At 42.0% G+C, this 26,936-nt stretch overlaps 1 protein-coding gene across 4 annotated transcripts in view; it reads right to left on the bottom strand.

Annotated features, from left to right (window-relative positions):
• Positions 1-26,936, bottom strand: part of RBM47 (RNA binding motif protein 47) — a 115,273-nt gene that overhangs the window by 32,689 nt on the left and 55,648 nt on the right. Inside the window, exon 1 of one of the 4 annotated variants that reach the window (XM_075859363.1) lies at positions 13,666-13,764. The exons of the other annotated variants lie outside the window; for them this stretch is intronic. The gene's annotated coding sequence lies outside the window, so the exon portion shown is untranslated. Of the gene's footprint in view, positions 1-13,665; positions 13,765-26,936 lie in introns of those variants that run through there. 4 annotated transcript variants of the gene reach the window in all.

The raw sequence follows: 26,936 nt of genomic DNA on the forward strand, positions 1-26,936 counted from the left end.
TACTGTTAAAGTGATGAATAAAGACGACTGTATGTATTGGGTAACTGAAAATGTTTTGCATAGCAGAAGAGCAGACACAAACCTTATTGCTATGATATGTGATATGAACATATTCTGTATAGATGGAGGATGGGCCCTGAAAATAGGTTTCAGTAATGGACCCAAGGAACCCCAGTGATACAGTGGTTTGAAAACAATACACATTTCCCACTATTTCCCAGTGAAGTTGTATTAAAATGTTATTTTGTTTTAGTGCTGCAGCTTCTACAGTATGTATCCACCATACAGAGTGGTTGATCAACTTAAATGTAATCAGTAATAGGGTTAGATTCTATGTTAGAAGTACACAGGAGCCACTGTCAGCCGAGGCATCAGCCCAGCTCACTGACGGATTCATCTTACAGCGGCGTTATGCAGCTTCTATGTATAATGGATACATAGAAGCTGCGGCGCTAAAACAAAATAACATTTTTAATAAAACTATATTAGTAAAATGTTTATTATGCCCAAATACATACATTACATAAAGAAAATATTATTTTTTTTATAGCCTAAAATAATTTCCCATTTTGTTACTGGTGACTATTGGTCATACCTTTCTCTTATGCACCAGTTTTCACACATATTCCTTAGTTTTTGGTGAGGATTTTCTATATGTTATAATACCCCATTTGGCAGGTAGTGATATTTTCAAGATTATTATTAGTCATGAGGGAAAATTAGTTCAGAAGATGGCAGTTGACCATGTGAAAAGATGAATTGGCTAATTTGGCCATAAAAGTACCGGACCAGATTAATAATTTATTCTTGTCAGTCATTCCCGGATCGTGTGGTAGGAGATGATTCTGTATGAAAGTTTGCAATATATCAAAATGCATTTCAAAATCATTGGCTAACAATTTGCTGAATTTTTCTTTGCTATGTGTCAGCATCCCTACATAAATGGCGCATCGGAGTCAGTGCTAAATATATTTTATCTTAGTGGGGCCTCCGTGTAATCCAGTAAAGATCCAAATATAATAATCCATTTCCAGAACCTTTCCTGTGTGTTGGGAATAAAGTGACAACCATTCTAGGTGCCTCACAATGATGTCAAGAGTAGATGCCTTTTTTTTTCATCCCCCCCCCCCCCCCCCTCCACCAGGGGAAAAGGGGTTTGTAATAGAAATGTAACTAAAGCAATTCTGGGTGCAATTTTTGTTTAACACTAACACGGCCAAACAGAAGCAGCTCCCTGCATGATGGCAATCCTGAAGATAGATGTTAAAATACCTATAGCCTATAAGAAGCAAAGACAGACGTTTTAGGAATGAGCCGCATTTATTTAGACAGTAGTGACAAAGACTTGATTATTACTATAAGCAAAGTAGTTCATACATTAGATGAATTTTCATAGATGTTGATTGAATCCTTCAAATTTCTACCATTAGAAGGGCGTAGCAGACTTTACTTCTCAACGGCTACGTACATTTTTATTGCTCTAAATCATATAAAGTATAAAATGAATCAGCTTTGCATATCATCTTGCAACACCTGTAGTGATGTATTACTATCTTCCATCTACCTCCCCCCTACTGTCTGTAGATTAGCAAGAACAGAGGGAAAAATGGAAGGTAGTGACACATGAATACAGGACCTGACTACACACAGGGTTTGTTAGTAGTCTGTAACCATGGGAACTCATAGGACTACATAGAAGCTGTATATGCAAAATGGTAAGATATTTTTAATGAAGATTATAAACAAAGTTGCTTAATTTTTTATTTTAAATGCATTGGAGCAATAACAAAATCGTTGCAAAAGAGTACATAGCCAAATGTGCTACGGAAACCACATTAGGCTACTGAGCATCAACAGTGCAAAACACACCTGCGTGACAAAATAAAAATCGACCAATCACAGTTATTAACCGCTGACTTATTGTCAAGATGTCTTTTCATTTCAGTGCTGTCTGGAAACAGAAAATGTTGTAGATCATTGCATCTGTTTATATTACACCACTTAGGCTGTATGCACAAATCATGAATCACAATGGGCTCTTTCTATGTACTTGCTCCCTGGACAAACAGAGAATCAGTGCTCTGGAAAGTGCCAGGTGACAAGCGGGACGTCAGTGCTGGGGGTGGGGTACATGAAGTGAGGGTACTGGAAAAACAGGAACATGAATGGGATTTGGAGATATTAAATTGTGAAGTAGAATAACAATAATAACAACAATAATGCTGTAAATGTAACAATCATATTTATATCTAATAAATGTATTTTTCATGGTACACTGATTCAATTCTTAGTACATAGTCCCAGGAATTGGATCTCTGCTTCTCCGAAAACAATGATCACGCTAAACAGCTAAACAGATCTTTCATTAGTTTTATAACAATAAAAGGTTTTTCTAATAAAGACAACCCTATTTGAAATAGAAGCCAGCACGAGGATCAGAAGATCTCTCGGGTCAGGCTTCCCATGACCCCTGGCAATCAGCTAATATCGCGTGGGAAAGTGGGTTGGGCCATACATCTTTCCTGCAGCTGTCTCTGCAGGAAAAATGTGGTATTACATCCCAGCAATTCAAATGCGTGACTGACCATGTAATGCATGGATGGATGGGTCCTCCAGGGTGGAAGCCACTAATACATACTGTTGCACCTCTCCATTTTGGCTCATAGAGTTGGATCCTAATAGGACATATGAAAGGGGTTGTCGTGAGAAACTAATATTGGGTTGGCTGCTATAAGTTAATGTGGCCCAACAAGTTGAGATATCTACAGGTGAAAGAGATCTTCCTATCTTTGGAACTCTACATTTCTCCTTTATTTCTATTTATGAGTCATTGCAAGGAAATTTTCTAACTTGTTGGAAAATCTTGTTCAATAAGCTCTTCTACAGGGTAATATTGATAATATTACCCCACACATTCTCTTTTCCTCAATCCTATTGACATATAAGGCAATCTATAGCCTTATAGCATTACGAAACAGGGTATTTGCAGCATAATATCTATATAAATTGAGTTGCAATCAGGCCATATGACCACAATGCGGCGGCTAATGTGTTGGAGAACTGAACTGCACAAACTAGTAATTATTATTGCCATTAACCTTAGTTCAGCAGGCACGGTGCACAATAAAACAAGATGATTTATTAGGGATCTATTTTAAAAACATTGCACAAGCTAAATGATTAGAAACCAATTTTAGGTTGAGCAAATAAGCAGTTTCAGGGGTGGGGTTCTAGTGTTACAGGTGGTATAGTAGTCAGGAGATTTGTCAGTAGTTATTTACAACATTTAAATCAGCGCTGTCAATATATTCTGGTGTAAATATATTCTCATACTTCCATTTGTTAAAAAAAATTATTAAAAATATAGAACAGATTTGCAAGCAATGAGCTAGATCTAACTGGTGAGCATGCACAGATGTGCTACAGCCAAAGTTTTGTGACTCCTGCAACAGTTATACCAACAGGAAGGCAATAGGGCCCCATAAAACCGACATACGGTGTGCCATTTTGTGCCAAAGTTGCAGTACAGTGAAGGATGAGAGGTGAGCAAAAGTCATTTTGCTATAGAAGTGAATACTATATTGCTCAATATTTGCAATTCACTGTATATTTTAAAGGTATAAAGTATAAAGCTCTGCAACTTGAAAATGCATATTGTGATTTGTGTACATGAAAGGCCTATGGCTTTGATTGCACCTAGGATGTACCGTAACTTCTGTACCAGGGTAGCAGGCATATTAAATTAAAAAGGGTCCCTATAGCGACTTTGCAGGTACCCTTAAGGAGGACCTGTCACTAGGTCATATATGTTGAACTGGTCTACTGATCTAAATAGTGCTGTCTCCCTGATTTCAGCACTGTTTTTCTATTTTTCCTGGACCCCCTAAACCCTCCCCCCCCCCCATTCCAGAGACATGACCCACTGTTGTATTGGCTCCCTCTATGCTAATTTGCTGTCCTTAGCCAACAGGGAGTGAACTACCCTCAAGCTGCCTTGCGTTGATTGGTCAGCATCAGAGGAAGGGAAGCTATCTCCACCCTGTTGGCTAACTAACTACAGCAAATTAGCATAGTGGGAGCCAACACAACAGTGTGCCATATCTCTGGAATGGGTGGTCCAGGAAAAAAAGAAAAACAGCACTGGAATCAGGGAGACAGTGCAATTCAGGTCAGTAAACCAGTTCGACTTATGACTTAGTGACAGGTCCTCTTTAAAAAGGCGAACATCTTTCTGGGATATTAAAGTGCCATGGCCAGCATAATGAATGTAAACATACGGCACCGAGCATAATGGCTATACAGCTGCAGCACTAGTGATAATGAAAGCAATACACAAATATACATGCTCACCACATACTCATGCACACCCCTCCATTCCCGCTTTTGCTACGACTACTTACCCCTGATAACAGACTTAAATCGTCATGTAGTCATAGTCTTACAGAGAAGTGCATTGTTATTGTGTGTGTCTAAGGTACATGTACATGCTGATAAAAGCATAAAAAAACATAGGTTGTAACTGTGCCAACTGTGCAACAGACATTAACATATTCCTGTCCTTTATGAATTCTATAGATTGACATTACACAACGACTAGTATTCTATACCATTTGTGTCATATCATATTACTATGTGCTACCATACAATATCAAGATTATAGATCTAGATATATAGTGTATATGTATATATATATATATATATATATACATGTATATATATACATATATATATATACAGTATATATATATATATATATATATATATATATATATATATATATATATATATATATATATATATTTACAGAGGTGAAACTTGAAGCTCCAGGCCCCAAGGCAAAGCCTGTAACACACACAGTGCCCCCTCCTACTATGTGCCACATAAAACAGGTGTCTTCTTATGTGGCAGAAGGGTCTTTGACCCACTCAGGCACCCGGGCCTGGGTGTGATTGCTTCCTCTGCACCCCCATAGCTACACCCCTGTATATCTAGGCAGTGAAATCTGTGTCCAAGATATATATTCGTTTAGAGAAACACATCACGGGAACTGTTGGCTGGGGATCTGTATTACAGGAAATGAGTATGTATCAGGTGGCTGATCAGCTGACAAATAGTTGCAACACAGGCCCCAAAACGACTTCTCATGACCTCTAAAGTCACTTGTAGAGAACACTGTCATTTGTTGCTGTCAGGAGAGCTGATTGTGCGCTCTTGCATTACATGACTGGTTGGTGGAGCAAAGCTTATATCCAGCAAATCTACATTGTACTTTTCTCTAAATGTTCCAGTTAATTCTAAAAAATGATACAACCATTGAAAACAGAAAATAAGTGGGGTAATAGATTCTGCAGAATTAGGTTTGGGTTTAATAATAAATTGTGACACAAACATTAAACAAAATAAAACTTTACCAAATACCAACAACCACATAGAAAGTTATAAATCTGACCTGAATGTTATTGTTAAGTTACTTGTATATATCAATAGGGCAGGTATTTAGAGGTTAACTAGGGCCATGAACTGTTGGTGATTCACACTTTTCCCAGTAAAAAAAAATATCCCTCCTGCAGTTTGTAACTTTCTCTCTATTGTTAATATTATAGATCCTCAATCATTGCTGAAAACTGTATTATACAGGAGCTATATGGAATCATAAAGATCGCTATAGACGTAATGTTGGCCGAACCCGCCGATTTCAGCAGAACCGGCCAACCATCTAATATGTATGGCAGTATCCCGACTCTCCACCGACGGCAAGATACCAAGGCCAAACATATGTCAAAGTCATGCAGATCTAGCACAATGGAGGGCATTGTGTATGTTTTTACCACATGATGTCATAGATTGCTGCAACCAAATACAACCAAATACACTGCAGAATAAAAACAAGCCAGATCTACAGATCACTGAAACATCAAAGCTTTGTCTGCACATCATGTCCCACTAGTGAAATAACATCTACTACTTTTGTTGCCATATTAGACCCCTTTCACACCATATTTATGGGTTACATAAGAAGGAAATGTTTTAAAACTGAAAAAAAAGTACTTGTGACATATTTATAGCTTTCCATGAACCAGATGTGTACCAAAAGAATGTAATTTTAATATATTTAGGACAGGTAAGTTTCTGTACAATTGTATTGCTATATAATACAATATAGGCTGCCACAATATTCCATATTTAAAAAATTAAAAATAAACCGTAAATGTTATGAAACATTTCTTTATATATATATATTTTTTTTAATTCTGAATTGTATGGGCATAAACATGGTATGATGGAGCCATATTTAAGATACCTGGATATCTGTGGTATGTTATATAGTTGTCCCTAATAGAGTGATATGCACAATATTTATGAATATTTATGTACATCCTTTTTAATCTTGTCCTGCGTCATAAACAACAGATTAGGAAAAAAATGCTTCAAAGGGGCATAGCTAAAATACGATGGTAGCGCCAAATTTATTATTGACTTGCAAAATCTTTGGACACAAAATGTGTACATTGCATGACAGCCATGTTGTTAGTTGTTTTTACTTCAAGGTACTTTTGCAGTAAGGGCTATTTTTAAATGTAAAAGATCATTAAAGTTTTTTTTCGCTTTGGTTTAGTTAGTAGGATCACGGGGTGTGTTTAGGGGAACCGGGAAGCAGGTATTCAATTCCTCTACAGCTCCACCGCAGGGGAAATGCAGAATTACACAGAATTAATTAAAATCAATGGGTGGTCCATGTAATGCACGGACATACTAGATCCATTACAGAGAGAGATGTTCTTTGTTTCCGCTCTGGCTCTTAGATGACGTTCCTGAACAGGGTACCCCACTCTGTTAACTCAGATCTCAGTAAGGCCTTATTCACACGAACAATAAAAACAGCCGTGTGATGGCCGTATTTTTAATGGCGGTCGCACGGCTTCATAAAAATCAATGTATCTCTATTGGGTTATTCACATTACTGTTTTTTTAACGGACCGTGTCAACAGCCCATGAAAGAATAGGACATGTCCTATTTTTGCACTTTTTCACGGTTCCCTTAATAGACTGAAGTTTATGAGGAATCTGTGAAAACGGGTCCCGCAAGGATGCAAATCAGCCTCGAAAAACCGCCGGTTTTCACAGACGATTTGACACACTTTCGTGTGAATAAGGCCTAAGCCAATGAGCATTATCTTTAAACTGGTTGTCCACTTTCTGAAAACTGACGACCTATCCACTGGATAGGTCATCAGTATATGATTGGTGCGTATATGATCCGGACCCCACAACGATCCGCAACTCCGGCTGCCTCTGTGCCCCAGATGTTTGGAACGGGATGCAGTAGTTAGAGCCAGAAGCAGATAGCTCCAACCACTGCATAGCGGCCGGTCGGCAGAACTGCAGCTCTGATCCTATTCACTAGAATAGGAGCAGAGTTGCAATACTGCAGCTTGGCCGCTATTCTTTGACCGGAGCCATCTGCTTATGGCAACATTGCCCGGCGCCCGGAGTGGCGGATCGGTGCGGGGTCCGGGGGTCAGACACGCACCGATCATATACTGATGACCTATCCAGTGGATAGGTCATCAGTTGTCAGAGAGTGGAAACCCCTTTAACTCTTGTCCTATATTGTGTAGGTAATTTATAGCTTTACATGAGCAGCCAGATCTTCAAAAGAGATGTTTGCTGAAGTAACACCCTAGCTAGTCTCAGGCTCACCTCGTAATCTTACATAACCTTTGATCATTGAAGGGATCAATTGAAAGGGTAATTAGTTTTACTCAGAAATCAGACTGAGATAACAAATCTAACTATTTCAATCAATCGATGAATAAGTAGAAACATATAATGTACAAAAGGGAAGAACCAACTTTATTCATTTTTCTAAAGTAAACTGAAAATGCATCAATTGTTAGAGGATAGCATGCAAGCAATTGTTTCCCTACCCACAAAACTTTTTATCATTATCTGGAAATTAACGGTTGTCAATTTTCAGTTTTTTTGGGGGGTGAAAATTGGGGTTACTGACTTATCAAATCTAACCTTCCATTTATGAACAATGTTGATCTATTTGTTTCTATTTGAAGATGTTACTACACTGTTCATAGCAAGATTTTTGGTGATAGTGCATAGTAACATTGAAGAATATGAGAGGTTAGTGCATGACTGACCATCAAAATATAGTCTGCAGCTTGCTGATGGGTCTTCTGTAGTTCGGCATATACAGTAGGAGATTTTCCCACTACATATGCTAAACATGCACCAGAGGCAAGGTGTGGACAGAGCCGTATATTGATTTCTATGGAAATATGGTCTTGAAGGTGCTTGTGCCATACACATTAGAAAGCTTTCGTCTAAATAGCTATAGCTCCCGATCCCTCCATGCACATGCATTCTCAGCTTTGCAAACCGTGCATATATTCTGAATGGGGAGAGGGAAGTAAGCCCTGACAGAAACCTCTGGCGGTAGTCAGGGTCCAACTGACCCACCAGAAAACCAGAGGATCGTCTGGTGGGCCTACCCTCTGACAAAATAATGGGCCTTAAAGGTCCAGCAGAACACAATCCCATTTGAAGCCAATCCCTTTCCACTAGGGTCTATTTCTTAAGGCCTGTTCACATCACCCTTGCCCTTCCGTTGAGGGGTTCTATCGGAGGTTTCCGTCACATCGGAAAGGCAAACGGAAACCTAAGCTTCAGTTTCCCTCACCATTGATATCAATCGTGACGGAAACGTTGCTAAAGGTTTCCGTTTGTCACAGGGTTCTGTTGTTTAGATGGAATAAATAGCGCAGTCGACAAATGGAAACCTTTGATATCAATGGTGAGGGAAATGGAAGCTTAGGTTTCCGTTTGGCTTTCCGTTGAGGGGTTAACCCAATGGAAACCTCCGACGGAACCCCTCAACGGAAGGGCAACGGTGATGTGAACACAGCCCAAAGGGATGAATCACAAATTACCTATTAGAACTTATTGATTATATATTACAGTGATAAAAACAAGAACTATGATGAACATAGTGGACATGTACAAGTTCTATATAGATGGCGATGGGCCCTCAGAATCATCTCCTCTGCTTATCTTCCCTTAGAACAAGAGGGCAGGAATGTTAAAATCCATCTACCCGATTCTTCTCTGCTACGACAGGAGATGTCGGGAGGCCCCCATACACATTAGATTGTCGGACAATCCTGCCGAAATTGGCAGGTTCAGCCAACATTAATCTAATGTATATGGCCACCTTAAAGGGGTTGTCCACATTCTGAAAACTGATGACCTATCTACTGGATAGGCCATCAGTATATGAATGGTGCGTGTCCGACATCCGGCCCCCACATCGATCCGCAACTCCAGCTGCCTCCGTGCACCAGATGTTTAGAACGGGATGCAGTAGTTGGAGCCAGAAGCAGATGGCTCCGACCACTGCATAGCGGCCGTTTGTCAAAACTTGAATAGGAGCAGAGCTGCAATACTGCAGATCGGCTGCTATTCTTTGACGGGAGCTATCTGCTTCCAGCAAAATAGTCCGACGGCCCGTAGGCAGCCAGAGTGCCAGATCGGTGCGGGGTCCGGGTGTCGGACATGTACCGATCATATACTGATGACCTATCCGGTGAATAAGTTATCAGTTTTCAGAAAGTGGAAAACCCCTATAAGTCAGCCGCATACTCCATAGTTGCTTTCAGTATTTAATTGAGGATATAATACAAAGTTGGTGTGATTCAAATGCTAGCAATTTGCAACCCTATTTTACGTTAATGTAAACCCAATAAAAATTATACAAATATTTTTTAGTATAGTATTCAACTGCTGTTTATATTTACTATTACATATATATTGCTCTTTATATTGCTGTTTATATGTTATTCTAATATTTTATGGCAAATACCTTCACGTTACCTTACCAATTTCATATAGATGCATGGAAATATTTGGTAATATTTGGAAATACTTGGTATTTTACAATAAATTACCCATGTAATGAGACCCCTCATTACAAATGCTACCTATACCTATATGTTTTAGATGTTGCAGTTTTGTATTAGTGAATATTTAGTGGTTTGGAGATAAGCAGACGTTAAATATTAAGTATTACTGATAGGCAGTATGAGTTTTTTTAATATTACTTCCTGGATTTTTTGACCTTCACATTGAACAGGAACATTCCAACAGTTAAAGAAGGTTTTTCTGATACTAACAGTACATTAGGGAGTTAGTAATATTGCAATTTCCTAAAAAATTATTAAGGGGTACCCCAGTATGTTGTTTCATTTAAAGATAGTATTCTAATAGCTATGGGTGGCTTTAATGCATTATTCTTTCCTGATCTTGAAAACATTACCTTTCCTTTCCTGCCATATAATCTGTGCCAAGCACCGCCGGTGCCAATGCAAAGAACATCCTTTAAAGCGGTTCTCCAACCTTAGCAAGTGAGAGCATGTTGCTAGGATATGCCATGACGTGCTGATCAGTGGGGATCTGACTGCAGGAACTAATCATGAGAGTAAAGGGGCTGAGGTGCAGCATGGCAGAGCATAGTGGCCCTTTCATGCTAGCAATTGGTGGGGGTCTCAGAGGTTGTACTCCCACTGATCAGCAAGTAGTGTTATACCCTAGCGATATACTATCACTTGCTAAATTTGATAATACACATTCGATAAAAGTCAACCGAACGTGCCGAATTCTGTTGGATCGGTCACCTATCTAATGTGTATGGGGGTCTCCTGAATCACCCCTAATGGCAGATGCCTTTGTTTCTAGAGGTGTCTGGAAGCGGATTATGCCCCTCTTCCTTTGGAAAAAAAGACTCGTTCTCGAGTATGCCAAGTGTATGGCCAGCTTAAAGGAGTTGTCCAGGCTGGGGGCAATATTTTATACTCATGACCCATCCACAGGATATGTCATCAGTATATGATCAGTGGGGGTCCAACAACCAGACCCTGCACTGATCAGCTGTTCCGACTGCCTCCAGGCACCGGAAGATATGCAGGGTCGGTGTCGGAAGCTGATGGCTTCAGTCACAGTATAGCGGCTGTGCTGGGTCACTGCAGCTCTGCTCCTATTCAATTGTACAGGAGCAAAGATGCAGTACTGCAGCACGGTCGCTATACAGTGGTCGGAGCCATCTGCTTCCGACACTGACCCTGCATAGCTTCCGGCGCCCAGAGGCAGCCGGAACAACTATCCTGTGGGTAGGTCATCAGTATAAAAAAAAAACAGCCCCCAGCCTGGACAACCCCTTTAAAAGTGGAAAACCACTTTTAAAGGTGATCTGATCCCTTACAGCTTTTTTTACTTTTTATAAATGGAAAAGGCCAACTTGCTAATGATTATATCACTTAGGCTCTGTTCACATCTGTGTTGGGGTCCCTTTCTGACATTCCGTCAGAGGTTTCTGTCAGAACGGGACCCTGAGCAGACACAAACTGACACCGACGGAAACCAGAGGTTTCCTTTTCCATTACCATTGATTTGAATGGTGACGGAGCCGGTGCCCGTGGTTTCCGTCTGTCTCTTTTGTGGACCATATCCGTCGTTTTGCCGGAGGCATTAGCGTAGTCGATTAAGCTTAGCGAAGAGACAAACGGAAACCACGGGCACCGGCTCAGTCACCATTGAAATCAATGGTGATGGAAACGGAAATCTCTGGTTTCCGTCAGTGTCAGTTTGTGTCTGCTCAGGGTCCCATTCTGAAAAAGAAACCTTCGACGGAACGTCAGAACGGGACCCCAACGCAGATGTGAACAGAGCCTTACAGTAGCTTTTATATAATAATGTACAATAATCTCAACATTTTTACAAGATAATCCACATAGGTTTTGTATAGTAAAATGAACATACACTTAAAACAGGACACATAAATCCCCTTTATTCTAAATGCTTACACTCATATCCAAAAAGAGGAGATCACACTAAATTTAAAGTTTCTTCCAATAATAACAGTAGAAAAAAAAGCCCCCTCATTTTTAGCACATGTCTGAATCAACTTCCTTCTTTTTAGATTTGCTTCTATATGGAAACAAGCAGTTTCATACATCTTCCTCTTTGGAGTAAACTCTAGTCTCCCATATCTAAGAAGCAAAGATTGAGCAAAATACTGTAATTGTATATATGCCCCACTACTACGGTGTGATATTAGCTGGCCATACATAGCCCAGCTTACTCAGGCCTAGAAATGGGGGGATATTGAGAGTTCAACAACAGTGACAAGGGAAATTCTTCACCATTAAGGGAACAATGTGCTTATGACCTATATTGCCATTAGCTGTCAGCTCTCCTGATATGTCTGTTTTAGTAAATACCTCCATTACTCATAAAATAACAATGCTTGAGCATCTTTACTTAGACCACTTTATTCTTCTGTTCCTCTATTATTCCTCCTGGAAATCTATGAATAAATTGAAAACTGGGCATGACCATTCCCCTTGTCAAAGAGGCGTGTACCTACACTTTCTAACACTGACCAACTAGTCCTGACATTGCCATATTGTGTAGAGACCACCCTATTGACAAAGGGAATGGTAACAATCAGTTGTCAATTTATTAAAACATTTCCAGGAGGAATAACAAAGGAACAGCAGAAAACATTACATTTTAATGAAAAGATACAAGTATTTACTAAAGAAAAAAATATGTCAGGAGAGCCGACAGGTCCTCTTTATTAGATAAATATATAATACAGCAAGGATAGTAAAAGTAAAATATATAATACAAAAATATATTACGCATTTTTTGGAATCAAAACATTTTTGGGGACAAAATGAACATGGTCACATGCGTCAGCAACATATCAAAGTATTTGTTATTAAAGTCAGTTGTAAAGTGAATGTAGTCTATGGTGTAAACAATAAATGTCAAATGATAGACGTACCTCTCATTGTACATTGACCCCACAGCTGCTCAGTTTGTGTGTGTGTGTGTGTGTGTGTGTGTGTGTGTGTGTGTGTGTGTGTGTGTGTGTATGTATCTGTGTGTGTGTGTGTATGTGTATGTGTGTGTGTGCATGTGTGTGTGTATGTATGCTTATTTCCTGGTTTATAGAGCACTCGTCAGGAATGGATACAGGTATTGAAAACAATGGCGGAGGGAGTGAAAACAGTGGGGAGGGCAGTTATAGTGGCTTATGTTTGGGAATATATACATGCTCTTGGCTACAATTGCTGTAAGTGCATTTTCCCCAATGGGAGGCAAAAGTTCATATTTCAGACTGACATCTCGCGAGATGACAGACTGCATTACAATGCATCCACAAAGATCAAAAACACACAAGGAGCTGTCTCTCAACTAAAACGAAAAATGTATTGCCTTCTATGATTAAACAAACAATGGTTATAATAAAGTATGTTATATTTTCCTATAAATAAAAACAAATACTTGAATATTACAGTCCACATTTAGCCCTTTAGTCCTTTTAATAACAGTTTAGATTCAAGCTACTTACACTACACTGTAGTCCATGCCTTCTGATGAGATAATTCTTCATTACAGTCATGTATGCGAGATATTGAGCTCCATTCCTCTGGGTACAACCACCATATAACACGCAAAAAATCTCCCACCTTCACTCCAGAGCCCCACCAAAATGTCTTCAAATCCCAAATGACTCTTTTTTTATTCCAGGTGACAAGATAAGATCAGGGGGTTGTATCATAACCCTATAGACAAGGACTGTACTAAACATACCTGTGTCTGCCCCGTGCTCAGGTCTTCATTTATATTGTTCTCATGCAAATAAGAGGACAATGTGTTTGCAGTTGGAGAAAGGGGAAGCTGTCAGGACTCTTTGCATTGTTTCCAAAAAAAGGAATTGTTGTATTGAAACTAGCCCTGGGGCCAATAGGGCAAATATGTTTTGTACATGGCCTTGAAAATAAGATTTTACTCAGTGGGAGATACAGACAAAAAAGTATCAAGCCGGCTGCTTTCACAACAGGACATCTTTAACCCTTCACAGCTACAGTTTTTACAATTACAGGAATGCAGGAAAAAGTCAGCAAATAACTTTGACTGACTATTTGACTGCGATGAGTCCCAGAACTTCCGAAGTTAGGCAGGCTGTTTATATTAACATATTTTTCCACCAGTTTGATAATATTCAACCATATTCATGTAGGATTGTCACATAATAAAGATTAATTTGACAATGAATATGTGATTGTATCTGATTAAGATCAAGATGGAAAATCTGGTTGACTCATTTTGGCATCATCATACAACACAAGCGTTGTGGTCTTTCAGCCCTGTTATTCAATATGCCTAGATATTGGTCACAAGTGCCTCAAATATCTAGTCTAAAGATATTTTTGGCGTGATTTTTCAAATCTCAAATCAAATCTTCATAGAATTCTAGTGAGTAATCCAAGATTAAAGAGGCTCTGTCACCAGATTTTGCAACCCCTATCTGCTATTGCAGCAGATCGGCGCTGCAATGTAGATAAGAGTAACGTTTTTGTTTTTTTTTAAAACGAGCATTTTTGGCCAACTTATGACCATTTTTATATTTATGTAAATGAGGCTTTCTAAAGTACAACTGGGCGTGTTTAAAGTTAAAGTACAACTGGGCGTGTATTATGTGCGTACATCTGGGCGTTTTTACTTCTTTTACTAGCTGGGCGTTCTGACGAGAAGTATCATCCACTTCTCTTCAGAACGCCCAGCTTCTGGCAGTGCAGACACACAGCGTGTTCTCGAGAGATCACGCTCTGACGTCACTCACTTCCTGCCCCAGGTCCTGCATCATGTCGGACGAGCGAGGACACATCGGCACCAGAGGCTACAGTTGATTCTGCAGCAGCATCAGCGTTTGCAGGTAAGTAGCTACATGCTGATGCAGTAGCCGATGCTGCTGCAGAATCAACTGTAGCCTCTGGTGCCGATGTGTCCTCGCTCGTCCGACACGATGCAGGACCTGGGGCAGGAAGTGAGTGACGACAGCGTGATCTCTCGAGAACACGCTGTGTCTGCACTGCCAGAAGCTGGGCGTTCTGAAGAGAAGTGGATGATACTTCTCGTCAGAACGCCCAGCTAGTAAAAGTAGTAAACACGCCCAGATGTACGCACATAATACACGCCCAGTTGGACTTTTACTTTAAACACGCCCAGTTGTACTTTAGAAAGCCTCATTTACATAAATATAAAAATGGTCATAACTTGGCCAAAAATGCTCGTTTTAAAAAAAACAAAAACGTTACTGTTATCTACATTGCAGTGCCGATCTGCTGCAATAGCAGATAGGGGTTGCAAAATCTGGTGACAGAGCCTCTTTAAGTGGCCATACACATTAGACTAACGTCGGCCAAATTTGCCGATTTCAGCGGGATCGGCAAACCATCTAATGTGTATTAGATGTTCAGCCTCCATTCGTTTGACATATGTAGACGGAAAAAAGGATAAGGCATGTTGAATTTCAGAGGGGTCTGGCAGCAGCTTATTCTCCTCTCCCCATTAAGAACACATGCACACTCGGCCAAATCGAACATGCTTGTGAATGGGGAAGTCGGGAGGAATAGTTGTCGGCTAAAAGGTGTATGGCCGCCTTTATGTATGACGTTTTAATAATATTTTTAATCACGGGGGACTACAATGGGCAGGACATGACCCAACATGGCTATTAGTTGAGTAGCCTTATCTTCAAGCTTGACTGGTACTTGTCACACAATGGATAAACAAGCTCCTATATACAAAACATGTTTAACAGCATGATTGCTATTGACCCAGTTAATTGATATTGTATTGTTATTTCCAGTCCTGGGCCAAGATCATAGAGCATGTGACCAGCAATAAGTTAGGCACACAAAACTAATTCTCAGCACCTTTGGCATGTCTAATAATATAATAAATGTATAATAATCCATTTAGTGTAATATAATGTAAAATTATGATTGCATCTTGGTTAGTTGAATACGTATACTAGCATGTGAAATATATCGAGCGCTTGTAAAAGGCAATCGGCGGAGTCACTGAAGCAATTCTTTCACTATGCAGTTACACAAACAAGGAAAGTGAAGATAAGATCTGAAAACTGTATGCCTGGAAACCTACATAGTAAACAATCAGCAGAGCTGGAACAAAAAGATGAATGTGTTTAGAGATTTGAGAAGTTGGGACTAAATAATATCTATGTGTATATCTATCCTGTAGGTGACCAAACATTGTCCTATACTGCAGGATCTGAGATTTGGGCTATTTATGAGAAGCCATAGGAGACCTACGGAGGGGCTAGATGTCTCGATAGCTATCAGACAACGGCAGATTTCTTCTTGGCTCCTTTAAAGTGGTCTTATGTATGGATACTGTAATCCTACTTAAAGAGGCTCTGTCACTAGTTTAGTAATGCCCAATCTGCTAGCTAATCTAATAGGTGCTGCCTCACTGATAATCCTAGTGAAAATTGTGTCCCAAAACGTTTATTATTTTGAAAGTTATGAGCTTTTTTCTAAATATGCAAATGAGCATATACTTGACAAATGGGTGTCAACAGCAGCAGTTCTCCTGAGGTGCAGCTACCTCACAGCCTCTGACGCTGTCCTATCAGCATGAAGCTGCTTCACACAGTGTGAGAGACTGAGGCTGGAGGGAAGGGGGATCACTTCAAATAGCCATATCTCCAGCTGTGGACCACCTAGAACAGTGTTTCTGGTGTCATATGAAAGATGAGATTCTAATCTTTCATATGACAAATTAGCATAGTTAGAAAACTACTCACAAATTTGGAAATAATAAAAGTTTTTGAAACACCCCTCACACTGTAGTTATCAGCAGCAAAGCACCTGTTAGATTAGTTAGGAGATAGGGAATTAATAAACTGGTGACAGATACACTTTAATAAGAGCACAAGTCTGGCCCAGTTAGATGACCTAATCCAGGCATTGGTCAAGAACCAGGCTGTGTATCAGGTAGATAAAGCACTCATTGAAAATCATTAAAGAGGATCTGTCATTAGTTTATTCATTCCCTATCTAATCTAATAGGGCAAAGTTGTGTGCATTTTTCTAATTATTTAAATTTCGCTATACTTGCTTAATAGGAGGTGACTCTTTTCACTCTGGGCAGTGTAATGTTTTCTGTATGACGCTGTCCAATCGGCATACAGCTTCTTTCTCTTCCCTGCCCAGCAACACAACGTGATCATATAGTATACAGCTTCCATTCCCGACTTTGTTTTCAAGTGGTGATATCTCCAGCTGGAACTCCTAGTGCCATATGAAAGATTAGAATCTCATCTTTCATATGACGCCAGAACCGTTGTTCTAGGTGATCCACAGTCGGAGATATGACTGTTTTAAGTGATCCCCCTTCCCGCCAGCCGCAGTCTCTCACACTGTGTGAAGCAGCTTCATTCTGATTGGACAGTGTCAGAGGCTGTGAGGTAGCTCCACCTCTGGAGAATCGCTGCTGTTACCTCCCACTTGTCTAATAAAGACTCTGTTACATATTTAGAAAAAAGCTCATAACTTTTCAAGTAATAAACATTTTGGGACACAATTTTCACTAGCATTATCATTGTGACAGCGCCTTGATGCACATGGGGATTTTCTATCATGTTGGAAAGCTGCGTGATATTTAACCAATATTGTGCAATTAGACCAGTGTAGGGGATCTCATAACAATGTACTTACTGGACAAAAGGAAAATGCAGTTTGTAGATGACAACTAATAAACGCCATTGAGCTATAAATGTGGTCCTCTTGTAAATCTAGAAAGATAGGAGACAGGACTAAAGCTAGCTCTAAACATTAGATTAACCCCTTGGCGCCACAGTAATTTTTCGTTTTTGTTTCGTTTCCATCAATGGAGTGCTGTGAAGGCACTATTTAAATTTTATTTTCTATTGCCACTATTTAAGTACTAAATAATGTACTGGGAAACTGAAAAAAAATCTTTGTGGGGTAGAATTGGAAAAAACTGTGATTCCTCCATTGTTTTTTTGGGTTTCGTTTTTACGTCTTTCATTGTGCGGTAAAAACAACAACTTAACTTTATTCTGCTGATCAATACAATTGCGGTGATACCTTATATATATATAGGTTTTTTAATGTTTTACCACTTTTACAAAGAAAAAATTATTTAAAAAAAAATGTTTTGCGTCGACACATTCTGAAAGCAATAACTTTTTTTATTTTACCATCATTTGAGTGGTGTGAGGGCTTATTTATCAGTTTTTTTATCAGTTTTTATAATTTAAAAAATGTTAGCGCTAAGATGACCAAAAAACTGATTCTGGCGTTATAAATTTTTTTTTACGCTGATTACCGTGCGGGTTAAATAATGTTATATTGTAATAGTTCGGACTATACATGGCAAAACCAATTTTGTTTATTTTTTACATTACTATAGAGAAAAAATGGGGAAAGTTTATTTTTTTAACTTTTATTTTTTTTTAATTTGAACCAGCGATTGTGAGATCGCTGGTACAATACACTACAATACTAATGTCTTGCAGTTAATTGTAATCCTTACAGGCTCCTGTTAAAGGGGTTGGCCTCTCCTCAGGAAGTGAAGTGAATTGGAGAAAAGGTCGCCAATAAATCACTGTGAATCGCCACTAAATGTGTGTTGGCGATTCACAGTGAGCACGTAGAAATAAAGGGGAAGCAATGCTCGTACGATGGGCTGTCGGAGGGGGCCCCCCTCTTTCTATTCGCGATGGATCGCAGCATGTCAGTGGTTAAACGGCCAGAATCAAAGTTTGATCTCTTCCTGGCCATTAGTGCGAGGCGTCAGCTGTAATACACAGCTGACACCCGCAGCGTATGGAGCGGGCTCAGTACGTGAGCCCGCTCCATACTTCAACCCCCACATCAGGACGTACAGTGTCGTCCTGGTGATTCAAGGAGTTAAAGATCACCAAAGCCACCGATCGGTCGTGAATCTAATGTGGTTAAGTATAGTCTGAACTATGGCATAAATTACCAAATCAGATGCTGATCCTATTATTTGATCTTTGGGCCATCAGCAATATTAGTGTGGGTCTGTTTATTCTGCAAGATAGAGTTTATACATGTATACTATATGTCAGCAGTAGCGTAACTATAGGGGTCGCAGCGGTCACAATTGCGACTGTGACCCAAAGCCAGGGGGGACCGCGGCCCCTCGCACCTCATCATTGCAAAGTTACTACAGTAACTGGGGCCTATGTAATAAACTACACGGGCCCCGTTACTATAGTAACTGACAGTACTTACCCACCTCCTTCCGGAGCGCAGCGGCGGTCCTGACGTATCAGCGCTGTGCGCAGCACATGACATCACAATGCTATGTGCTGCACACAACATCCCGAGGCTGGATGGAGTCAGGACCTCTGCTGTGGCCGAAGTCGAGGGCAAGTTTAATACCATTGGCTGCTGGAGCGGATAGGTCGGGGTCCAATTCCCAGGACCCCCGTCAATCAGCTATTTTGAAGGGGGTGCAGCGCTTGTGTCAGCAATTCACAGTGTGAGCAAGTAAGGGAATTAAAGGGGAAGTAGCGCTCGTACGAGCACTGCACACCCTTCAAAACAGCTGGTTGTCGGGGGTCCTGGGAGTCGAACCCCGACCCATCTGAAGATAGGCCATCAATGTTTAGGGACTGGACAACCCCTTTTAAGCCTACCATGTGGTAGGCTTAGATACAGGGTCCAAAAAACAGTATCACACATGCACATGGGCCCTGTATCTAATCCTACCATATGTGTTAGGCTGTGTTTACATTAGCTTTGCCCTTCCGTTGAGGGGTTCCATAGGAGGTTTCAATCTTGTAACCCCTCAACAGAACGGCAAACTGAAATCTCAGCTTCCGTTTCCCTCACCATTGATCTCCATGGTGACGGAAACGTTGCTAAATGTTTCCGTTTTGCACCGTTGTGACAGGATACCGTTGTCCTTGACGTAACCATTAGTGAAGTCGACTGCGCTATTGATTCCGTCAAAACAACGGAACCCTGTCACAACGGTGACAAACGGAAACCTTTAGCAACACTTCCGTCACCATGGAGATCAATGGTGAGGGAAACGGAAGCTGAGGTTTCAGTTTGCCGTTCCGTTGAGGGGTTACCCGATTGAAACCTCCTATGGAAGGGCAGCGGTGATGTGAACAGGCCCTTACTTTTTTTTTTGCGTTGGTGTTTTTATAATGGTGCGGTCGTTGGACTACGTTGGATTCGAGGACTACTTCGATGACAGCCTTTTTTTCTTGTCAATAAAATGGTTAATGAGGGCTGTGTGGGGGGGGGGGGGGGGTTTATTTCAATAAACCTGTTTTTCTATGTCTTTGTATTTTTTTTAAACTTTATTACTACCTCCTTATTAATAGCTGCTGGCTGATTGACAGCATCCATTACTAAGGCGGGGCTTAGTGTTAGCCGATGCAGAGGCTAACACTAACCCCCATTATTACCCTGGTACACACTGCCACCAGGGGTGCCGGGAAGAGCTGGGTATGATCCAGTACCCGACCATCTGTTGTGATGATCGGGCACTGGGGCGGCCGCAGGCTGGTGTTATTAGGCTGGGAAAGGCTAAACATGGTGGCCCTTCCCACCCTGGTAATGCTAGACTGCTGCTGCTGTGGTGTATCTGGCTGGTTATCAAAAATGGGGGGGACCCCACATCATTTAAATAAAAAATAAAAATAAATAAATAAATAATTGAAAAGAACGATGTGGGGTTGTAACCAGCCAGATAAAACACAGCAGCAGCATGCTAGCATTACAAGGGTGGGAAGGGCCACTGTTTTTGTGCTTTCCCAGCCTAATATTACCAGCCTGCGGCCGCGCTACTGGCCCTCCATCTCTACAGATGGTTGGGTGCTGGATCATACCCAGCTCTTCCCAGTACCCCTGGTGGCGGGGGTTACCATGGTAATAATGGGCATTAGTGATAGCCTCTGCCCTGGCTAACACTAAGCCCCACCTTAGTAATGGACATTGTCAATCAGACAGCAGCTATTAATAAGGTGGTAGTAATAAAGTTCAGAAAAATACAGACATAGAAAAAATATTTAATTGAAATAAAAATCCCACACACAACCCTCATTAACCATTTTATTGAGAATAAAAAAAAAAACCTTATCGAAGTAGTCCTCAAATCCGAAGTAGTCCATCATCCAAACTTGTAAAAAAAAACACAAACACACAAAAATAATTAGTAACGCATAAAAAAAGCAAAACAATTATTATTCTTACCTTTCCTGGGTCCAGCGCTGGAGCCGCAATGTCAGCGAGCTGGGCCCTATATCTAATCCTATCACGTGTGATACTGTCTTCTGAGCCACTGTATGTAATCCTATCCATAGCTATAGGGTTGTAGTGCTATAGATATGCTGTCTCCTATATACACATACACATACACGCACACACATTTTTTGGGGGGGTATATGTATTGGGGCTATTTTTCCTGGCGTTTAAAGACCTTGCACCTGGCTGCTAGTGCTGCATCGTTGAGTCACTTAGGAGACCCAGCGATGCAGCTGAAAGCCATGAGAAGTTTGTGGGGGCCCAAGAAGAACCTTTGCATCGGGGCCCATGAGCCTTTAGCTATGCCCCCGCTGTAGAAGCCGTAGTGGCTGCTAAGGGGCCCGCGGCATGAGGGGGCCCCCACCACACGGGCCCCCACCATGGCCGGAGGCTTCTCTAGCAGCCGCTATGGCTGCTACAGTGCGACGCCACTTAACACTACGGCAGAGCAGGGAGGTATCTCCCCACTCTGCCATTAAACAAAAGACATGTATCCCCTATCCACAGGATAGGGGATACATGTGTGATCGCTGGCATTGATAAGGACGACGGGGGACCAAAAGTCCCCTGAAGTTCTCCATCACAAACCTCGGACTTCCGGGGTCTGTGTCGGCAGCTCCGTAGAAATGAATGGAGCGCCGGTTGCGCTTGTGCGTATGCATGACCAGCGCTCCTTTCATTTTTATTGAGCTGCGCAGACTCCAGAAGGTCAGGTTAGTCATGGAGAACTTCGGGGGACTTTCGGTCCCCCGTTCTCCCTATCAATGCCAGAGATCACACATGCATCCCCTATCCTCTGGATAGGGGATACATGTCTTTTGTAGGACACACTATAGGTCAGATTTTTTTTGGGGGTTGGGGCTGCATGGCGTTACCTACAGGGGGGGCTGTATAGCATTAACTACAGGGGGGCTGTATAGCGTTACCTACAGGGGGGCTGTATGGAGTTACCTACAGGGGGGCTGTATGGCGTTACCTACAGGGGGGGCTGTATAGCATTACCTACAGGGGGGCTGTATAGCGTTACCTACAGGGGGCTGTATGGCGTTACCTACAGGGGGGCTGTATGGCATTACCTACAGGGGGGCTGTATGGCGTTACCTACAGGGGGCTGTATAGCGTTACCTACAGGGGGGCTGTATAGCGTTACCTACAGGGGGGGCTGTATGGCGTTACCTACAGGGGGCTGTATGGCGTTACCTACAGGGGGGGCTGTATGGCATTACCTACAGGGGGGCTGTATGGCGTTCTCTACAGTGGGGGCTGTATGGCGTTATCTACAGACGGGGCTGTATGGCGTTATCTACAGAGGGGGCTTTATGGCGTTATCTATAGGGGGATGTATGGCGCTATCTACAGGGGGATGTATGGCGCTATCTACAAAGGGGGCTGTATGGCGTTACCTACAGGGGGGGCTGTATGGCGTTACCTACAGGGGGCTGTATAGCGTTACCTACAGGGGGGGCTGTATGGCGTTACCTACAGGGGGGGGCTGTATGGCGTTACCTACAAGGGGGGCTGTATGGCGTTACCTACAGGGGGGCTGTTTGGCATTACCTACAGTGGGGGCTGTATGGCGTTATCTACAGAGGGGGCTGTATGGCGTTATCTACAGAGGGGGCTGTATGGCGTTATCTACAGAGGGGGCCGTATGGCGTTATCTACAGGGGGGCCGTATGGCGTTATCTACAGAGGGGGCTGTATGGCGTTATCTACAGAGGGGGCTGTATGGCGTTATCTACAGAGGGGGCCGTATGGCGTTATCTACAGGGGGCCGTATGGCGTTATCTACAGAGGGGGCTGTATGCCGTTATCTACAGAGGGGGCTATATGGCGTTATCTACAGGGGGGGCTGTATGGCGTTATCTACAGGGGGCTGTATAGCGTTACCTACAGGGGGGGCTGTATGGCGTTACCTAAAGGGGGGCTGTATGGCGTTACCTACAGGGGGGCTGTATGGCGTTACCTACAGGGGGGGCTGTTTGGCATTACCTACAGGGGGGGCTGTTTGGTGTTATCTACAGGGGGGGCTGTATGGCGTTATCTACAGGGGGCTGTATTGCGTTATCTACAGGGGGGGCTGTATGGCTTTATCTACAGAGGGGGCTGTATGGCGTTATCTACAGAGGGGGCTGTATGGCGTTATCTACAGAGGGGGCCGTATGGCGTTATCTACAGGGGGGCCGTATGGCGTTATCTACAGAGGGGGCTGTATGGCGTTATCTACAGAGGGGGCTGTATGGCGTTATCTACAGAGGGGGCTGTATGGCGTTATCTACAGAGGGGGCCGTATGGCGTTATCTACAGGGGGGCCGTATGGCGTTATCTACAGAGGGGGCTGTATGGCGTTATCTACAGAGGGGGCTATATGGCGTTATCTACAGGGGGGGCTGTATGGCGTTATCTACAGGGGGGCTGTATAGCGTTACCTACAGGGGGGGCTGTATGGCGTTACCTAAAGGGGGGGCTGTATGGCGTTACCTACAGGGGGCTGTATGGCGTTACCTACAGGGGGGGCTGTTTGGCATTACCTACAGGGGGGGCTGTTTGGTGTTATCTACAGGGGGGGCTGTATGGCGTTATCTACAGGGGGCTGTATTGCGTTATCTACAGGGGGGCTGTAAAAAAGGCACTACCTACAAGGGGGGGTTGTGTGACACCCAGGGGAGGGGGGGCCCAAGTCAAAAGTTTGCTATGGGGCCCAGTCTTTCCTAGTTACGCCCCTGTATGCCCCTGTATATGTGAAATAAATTTTGACAGTTTCACGTGAGTAGTCGTGGTTTAAAGCCTAAACCAAGTCCTTGTAAATCAAGGACTTAGTGATATATAGCCCAGAAAACCTCTGCACGCAGCCCTGCTCTCAAAATCAAGATAGTGGTGTATTGGAGAAATATCAAACAGCAGTACATGAGCTATCGTGATATACAATTGTATATAAGCTATCATGACACAGTGCCAATGTTACATACACTTTCTCCAAGTTAACAGACACACAAACATTATAACATCATTATAACATCCACTCAATAATGTAATGAAACTTGTTGTACTGGCTGCATGACTTTCTGGGTCTTCATGCATTTTTAGTCTGTGTTTTCTAACATGATTGTCCCTCTCACCCTGTTACTTCAGAGAACAAGTCTGGTAATGGAATGCCCTTCAAACTCACGGTCGATTGCTTCTAGTAAATGTTTCACCAGACACTAAACAACCCCTGTGTTCCACCCTCAGTGCAAACATTGTGTGAAGGATGAAAAATAATATTCGGGAACAGTCACACAGAACCTTGGAGGTGGTAAAGATTCAGCCTGTGAGAATGTTCATGACATTTTTTTGTTTTGTTATTGCATTCATTCTAGTGTTACAGGACATTATATTCAAGAGAAAGAAACAAACACTTTATTTTAATGGAATTCATGGCACCTATGACCTATTATAGACTCTACCAACCATACACCAACGACTATGATAAAGAAGTTTCCTTGAAAACTTTCTTTATTATTAAGGCTTTCACCTCACTGGACATAATCTAAGATTAAAGGGGTTGGAAATCCCTTTTTGTTAGAAGTACCCCCCATGATTAGCTAATCACAGGGTGCACACTGCTTGGCCCTCTGTAGGGGAGCCCGTTAGCTGGTGTTCAATTTACCTACAGCACCACCACAGCAGAAATTAAGTATTACACATTTTCTATTGAAATCAATCAGGTTACTATGTAACGTACAGATGTGCTGGATCCTCTAGAGCAAAAGAGGCTCTTGGTAGCCATTCTGAGTAAAAGATGATGATCATGAACAGGGAACTTATTAACTTAATTTTCCAGCAGGATATTTGAAATGTATTTTTTTTCCTTTAAACCAGACCGAACCTTTTACTTTTTTTGTATTTTCTATTTTTTCTGTGTTTTTCCATACTGAAGTTCACTGATAGACCTTGCCAGAAGTGTAGCTTAAAGCTCCTGGGCTCCAATGCAAAATTTGTACTAGGAACCCCCGCAGAAGGCTTCGTTCACATCTGTGTCAGGACTCCGTTCATGGGTTTCCGTTGGAGCTTTCCGTCAGGGGAACCCATGAAGGGAATTCAAACTCCACTGACTTCATCGGTGACGGATCCAGTGCAAATGGTTTCCGTTTGTCATCGTTGTTTAAGGGTTCCGTCGTTTTGACGGAATGAATACCATTGAAGACTATAGGTTTCCCTGACAGAAAGCTCCAACTGAACACATGAACGGAGCCCTGATGCAGATGTGAACGAAGCCTTACATGTGCTATTTATAATACTGCTTTCTCCACATATTGCAAAAGAGCTTTTAAAGGGAATGTGTCGCAAATTAAACCTTTTTTTTTAAGTGTCGTTACTTATTTCTATTATATTTTTTACGTTTTTTGCTGTATTTTTTTTTTTTTTTCCGTATGGTGGAAAGTATTAAAAATTAAATAATAATTTGACATGTTTTCCAATGTTGGCCACCAGGGGGAGCACTTCCCAGAATTACAGCAAGGTGAATAAGGCAAAGCAACCTGACTCACAGCTGCTGTAAATGTGGGAGGGAACCTCACCCCCCCTCTCACAAGCCAGGTAAAGGTGTCTTCAAATTGCTAAGCAGTGTCTGGCAGCCATATTGGGTGTGATTCTGCAGCTGGAAGAAGTTCTAGGACACACCAAAAGGCTAAGTGTATGTTCACACGCTTACTAAACAAAGGGAAAACCGATCCTGATTTTCAGCCATTTTTTAATCAAACTCGCGTTTTTTAACGGCCGTTTTTGGAGCTGTTTTTCTATAAAGTCAATGAAAAACGGCTCCAAAAACGTCCCAAGAAGTGATGTGCACTTCATTTTGGTCGGGCGTCTTTTTACGTGCCGTTTTTGGAAAACTACCACGCAAAAAACACCCTGTCGGAACAGAACGCCGTATTTCCCATTGAAACCAATGGGCAGATGCTTGTAGGCGTTCTGCTTCCGATTTTTCAGCTGAAAACATTGTGTGTGAACATACCCCTAGGGTATGTGCACACACTAACTGCATTTACGTCTGAAATGACGGAGCTGTTTTCAGGAGAAAACAGCTCCGTCATTTCAGACGTAATTGCTCGTACTCGCGTTTTGCGAGGCGTCAATTACGGCCGTAATTTGGAGCTGTTCTTCATTGAATTCAATGAAAAATGGCTCAAATTACGTCCCAAGAAGTGTCCTGCACTTCTTTGCCGAGGCTGTTATTTTACGTGCCGTCTTTTGACAGCGACGCGTAAAATTACAGGTCGTCGGCACAGTACGTCGGCAAACCCATTCAAATGAATGGGCAGATGTTTGCCGACGTATTGGAGCCGTCTTTTCAGGCGTAAATCGAGGCGTAAAACACCTCGTTTACGCCTGAAAATAGGTCGTGTGAACCCAGCCTTAGAATGATGAAAGTGAAGTGAATGACTTTTCAGTTGACCGGTTCACACGCCGTGTATTTGACATGTTTTTTTTTTTTGCACATTTTACGTGCAAAAAAAACACAAAAAAAACGCTTGATTACACTTGATTTTGCGTGTTTGGGGGATGTGTGTGTGTGTGTGTGTGTGTGTGTTCTCGCCGCTGATTCTTCAAAACAGCTGATAAGCGGCTATGAAGTATCAGCGGCGCCCGTGCACACTCCGCTCTGCCACACACACACACACGGGAAAAGTCTTAAAGGGGTCGTCCAGGAAAACATGGCGCCGCACCTGTCCTCAGGTCGTGTGTGGTATTACAGCTCTG

Source organism: Rhinoderma darwinii, chromosome 1, assembly GCF_050947455.1.
Source record: "Rhinoderma darwinii isolate aRhiDar2 chromosome 1, aRhiDar2.hap1, whole genome shotgun sequence".
In the NCBI taxonomy this organism is placed as follows: domain Eukaryota; kingdom Metazoa; phylum Chordata; class Amphibia; order Anura; family Rhinodermatidae; genus Rhinoderma; species Rhinoderma darwinii.